The sequence below is a fragment of the Balaenoptera acutorostrata genome, chromosome 14 (assembly GCF_949987535.1).
Source record: "Balaenoptera acutorostrata chromosome 14, mBalAcu1.1, whole genome shotgun sequence".
In the NCBI taxonomy this organism is placed as follows: domain Eukaryota; kingdom Metazoa; phylum Chordata; class Mammalia; order Artiodactyla; family Balaenopteridae; genus Balaenoptera; species Balaenoptera acutorostrata.
In genome coordinates, this window is record NC_080077.1 from 77755541 (window position 1) to 77760791 (window position 5251).

The 5251-nt window shown below is 40.8% G+C and overlaps 1 long non-coding RNA gene across 1 annotated transcript; it reads right to left on the bottom strand.

The window, feature by feature from the left end:
* Window positions 1–380: 380 nt before the first annotated feature.
* Window positions 381–2755, bottom strand: LOC130704774 (uncharacterized). The gene is made up of 3 exons (XR_009005260.1): window positions 2069–2755; window positions 1547–1805; window positions 381–990 (listed from the first exon to the last, which is right to left on the bottom strand). It is a non-coding gene; the product is annotated as an uncharacterized LOC130704774 (long non-coding RNA).
* Between the last annotated feature and the right edge of the window lie 2496 nt (window positions 2756–5251).

A 5251-nucleotide genomic window follows, 5' to 3' on the forward strand; every position in this document is an offset into this window, starting at 1 on the left:
AAGATACATATCAGTTACTCAGTATACTGCCTTGGAATAAACGAATACAATAAGTTTATATTCTCACTCTTATATCATAAGAAGACAAAGAAAAAAATTAAGACCTGAGGCTCAGAGAGGTGAAGTAACCTACTTAAGGACACACAGTGCTGCGGCAGAACCATATGCTTTTCCCCAATCGTGACAACTTTAGCTACTGGTAGAAAAACCTATTAACGCCCTATTCTGGGAGAACACATAGTTTAAATAGCTAATATTCACTACATATTTTATATCCATTGAGCATTTCCTAGTTCATATAATTTGTGCTGTAAAAGAAGGATGATTTGCAGGAAAATTCTAGGCTGATTTTTAAACTTTTATTTTGTGTGCTCCTTGAAATGAACAGTGATCTCGGGGAGCAATGCAGGTTCAATACCAAAAAGTCATGACAGGTCAGCATCTGTTTGGTGATGATGATGCCAAGGATGACAGCAAACGCTTGGACAGCACTGACTACAGACTCAGCACCGTTCTAGGGATACACGTTACTACATCTCATCCATACGCACGGAAACCCTATGAGGGATACACAGTCGTCTTTACTAGTAAGGAAACTAAGGCACAGAGAAGTTAAGTAACTGGCCCAAGGACCTACAGCTAACAGTACCTAGTTGAGCCCAGATTCAAACCCAGGCACGCTAGCTTGAAAGTCTGCGCTTTCACGCTGTACTCTGCTGAGTTGGCAAGATGGCAAAGTGTATTCAGCAAGTCACGCAGCAAGTCTTGGTCTCATAGGTAACATAAGACATGCAAGTTGAATTAAAGCAATTAGTAGGACCTAACTTTTAACAACCATGTCAAAGAACGCTGATTAATGGAACGGTGTCACCCCAGAGGCAGATTCCTTGACACATACCAATAGGTCCCTTTCTGTTCAATATTTACATCACTTGGATGAATATGCAGAAGGCACGCTCATCCAGTGTGCTGATGACAAATCGAGGGACCCTGCAAAGGAGCAGGATGAAATAACTTTAAAGGCATCCGTGAAGCACCCGCAATGGAAGGAGAGCAACAGAGCATTCAGAAAGCTACACAGCCAGTTCTGAATTCCCCACCGGCGTCACTGCTCTTCTCTTCCTTTCTCTCCTCCTTGAGCCCTGCTTCTTTCCCATTATTGCAGGCTATAGCCTGCATCATGGCCTGTTAACAAACTGCCACTTGGCAGTGGGTTTGCTGTAATTCAGGAATATTGATGACGGTGACCTTCATGTTCCCTGCTGCCTTCTGAATACGGAACAGGCCCCCTATGGCCCAGGGAGTTAAAAATGAAACAGCTACGGCAAAACATCTTTCTAAATCCCCACCTTCTCATGAGACTTCTGAAATCACTCTATTATAGTTATATAATATATTTAATAATGCAATTAATGCTGGTAAGCAGCGTTCTGTTCATCCTCTGAACACATTCACATGTAATGCTCGGTCGATTTAAATGCACGGCGTGGCGATGTGCACAGATGAATTCTTGGTAGTACCCATTTAAAAGCAGAAGATGACTCACCAGCTTTCCTGTTCCTGTAAACACTGCTTGGTACACAACACTTGAGCCCTGTGTGTTTTCATTGTCTCTGACTTCTAACTGTTCCCACCTGATAGGGGCAGTTTATCCGCTTAAGCCAAAGAGCATCAGGTTGAGACCAAGGCCAGCATGGAAGCCGAGTTTGTACATTTCTGGTGGACAGGTGTCTTTGGACTCAGGGATGCGTCCTCTGCTGGCAACACGCCTGCCCCAGCTGCCTTCAGGGCATTCACAGCTGAAGCTGGAAGGCACGTAAGTAACAAATTAAATGAATGACAGACAGCAGTTAACGACTTCCAAAAATTCTGCCCTTTCCCTAACAGAGATCAGCCTATATCACAGTGCTTTCTCCCCCCTACATCTGCCCTGTCCACCTGGCCCCGAGTCCTGCACCATTAGGAAAATCACAACCTCAAATCTCCACGTGGACTGCAGAGAAATTTGCTAGAATCGGCCTCTCATTAGGTTTGACAATGACTTGAGGGGGCGGAGCATGTAAGATACCTTAAACAAACAGCATCACTTATCCATGTTTCTCTGTGCCTCAAGCAGTCCGCTGGTGGCAGCGCCTGGGAACACTGCAGTTGAGCTCATTTCGAAAGAAAAAAGGAAGGAGGCCACTGGAAAATGTTTCCTCCCGGACAGACACGCTGATGAAAAGTTGTTTGGTGCACGTCCAGATTTCTGTCTCTGGCTGAATTTTTCATCTTGTTTCTCTTGGATGAGCCCCACTTCTCTGGGTTTACCACTGAACCATGCGCACGGCTCACTCTATTCCGAAACTGTAGGTTTTGTTTGAGAGGCGCAGACGTTGCACCTGGAAAAACTGCCTAGGGCAACAGCGGGATTGCTGCATTAACTCCCTAAGTGCAGTTTCTATTCTTTACGGCTTGCTTGCGAGATTGTGCTAATCATCAAACATGTTTGCAGTGAGCATTTATAGTTCACGGGCTTTTCCTTGCTTTGCTACAGAGGCGTTACTTTCTAATAGATGCCAAACAGCCATGCCGTGCATTCAACTGGGGAAGGGGAGTTAGGAGTTTTACAGCTACCTCAGTCACTTCTGTACTTTGCAGTGTCGAGGAGGGAGTAAATGTCCTCATGTAAAATTCAAAAGAAGCATCTTCCATGGCAACAGCTGTTTCAGAAGTTCCAGCGCGTCTGTTTCATCTTTTCCTTTGTTTAAAAGCAGACCACAGCCTGCTCAATCTGCAGGTCAAAAGAGCACGAAGACTGTCACTAAAGAAAAATGTTGATTACTATAGATATGGTTTTTTTTTCCTGATGAGTTACTTGCCATATTATTCATCAGCTAACCATGATGAAATGAAGAAGCTGATTGTTATAGAGAGTTAGAAAATTTGAGCAAAATCAAGATGCTCTATCTTCATGACTATTGACATCAACTCAGTGACCAGAATAAATGTCAATGTAGTAATAGCTGCTAGAACTTACTGTCAGTATGCAATTGCAATCAAGACATTGACTTCTGGGCAGATTTCACAGCCTGAGTTTCCCAGGCAGCACCCTCTGAGATGGAGGGTTCCTTTGGGCATGCTCCTGGTATCAACGCCTATGGAAGTGAGGAGTAGGTAGCAGAGAGATTGACCTGCGCTGCAATCCCAACCCCCCAACAGCCTCGGCTGATCCCACAGGAGCTCCAGAGCCAGACGGCGCGGCGGAGACCACCTGGGCCTTCGTACCCGTGGCGCTCAGCCATTGGCTGTGGGCTGCTCAGGGCAGGGAATTTGACACAGTCCCCAGCAAGGGCTGCTAGCTGATGGCATTCTTCCAACATCACTCCCAGCAGCTAAGAGAGTAATTCCTGGAATCCAGAAGAGGGAACTGGGTGGCACCTTACATAGTCTACCAAGCAGATATGCAAAAAATGTAACACTCATGATCTTGTCAACAGAGACACAGAAATTAAAGAATGTAACACCCAACCCAAGCCCAGGCCACCAATATAATACCAAACATGATTAAATATGTCCCGGCTGGGAATAAATACAGCTCAGAGTTACAGTATCTACTAGTTCCTTAATATATCTGGAAAAAGAACAAATTTAAATATATTGAATTCTCATAAAAAATAAATGAAGTAACTACTTCTCAGAAGAAAACGATATTAAAATACAATTACTCAAAGCATATGGAAATGAAAATATTTCCCTGTGTCAATTTCTAAAGTAAACTCTTAGGCAAAATTTATTTTAATTAGCCAGCATCCACATGTGCTATAATTGTGCTTAACTTGATAAAAGCATCTTCTATAAATGTCCTTTGTCGATGCAAATGCCAGCTATATTAATTGTCATTTTAGAGTCTGCCTCTGATTAAAGTGTATGTATTTAAAATACAATTTGGATATACATTCTGTCTTGTCATGAATATTTATAGACAGCATTATTTAGCAATTATTTGTATCTTTATTTGACAGCAATAAAGTGTAAACATTCAAAAACACTGAGAATTAATATAGAGATTTCTTTTCTATAGAGAACATTTCATAAAGGCTAAGCATAATATTTTGAATCACTACATACTTGAATCAGTCATCATTTATGTGATATAATTAAGAATATACATATACACATATTATATTGAAAAGTCAGTTATATGTAATTAGTGTGTAAATTGCTTTGCAAAAGAAAAAAAGACATGAAGAAAATGGGTGACTCTCTTTTCTAAGCTCCAGGAGTCCAGAGTAGGGTCTGCCTCTCTTCTGCTCACCACTAAGTCTCTGGGTCTTAACAAAGCATCTGGCACATAGCAGGCTCTCAGTATAGATTTAGTAAATGTTGAAAAGATTATAAATCTCGGTTTTTAAAAAAGGTAAGTTGGTTTTCCTTTGCAAACATGAAGGAAGCTGGTTATTGGCTGCTTCCAAATTTAGATTAAAAGGTGAAATAAACACTTTTAAGTGACAAGTTTAAACTTACATATTCAGGTTGGTGTAGTCTTTTATTTTTTTTATTTTTTTTCTGTATTACTTCACAGACTGGGACAGATCCTTCTCTCCCTTAGATACAAAAGATTTGTTTCCATTGCAAGAATATCAAAATGAAGTCTAGTTCCAACTTTAATACCATGTTACCTAGTGAACATCTAGACAGCAAGGGCTAAATGTTTTAGAGAAAGAGTTTTGACAATGTTGTCAGCACGTTGAACAAAAACAATATCTAGAAGTTTTACATGTTCGCTCTAGACCTGTTCATTCTCAACTTTCCCAGAATGTTTTTAGAACACAAATGATTCTCTCCAAAAAAAGTAGGAAAAATTTAAAGGAAAAAATATAAAATGTATATGTAAACAGAGTCGCCAAAGCCCAGCCATGTTCTGACAAATCACCAAGATAAACACAGAATGAACATGACCCTAAAAAGTTTCGAATGAGTATGTTTTGCCAATCTGGAAGTACCCAAATCCAACCACCCCCAGGACCTCGGTACTATAGTTACTCTACTCTTCTCTAGAAATAGAAACATAGCCACTCTGTATTTATGTTCTATTAGTGGCTGAGTTTTGGAAGTCATGCCAAGAGGATTCCAGAAATGAAAGAAAAAAAAAGAGATTTTGTATGAATCATCTGTTACAATCCTCCATAAATCTACATCATTACCAAAATAGGACCAAAATTGCTATATAAATACCCAGGAATTGGACAGAAGAGAAGAATGCAGTATT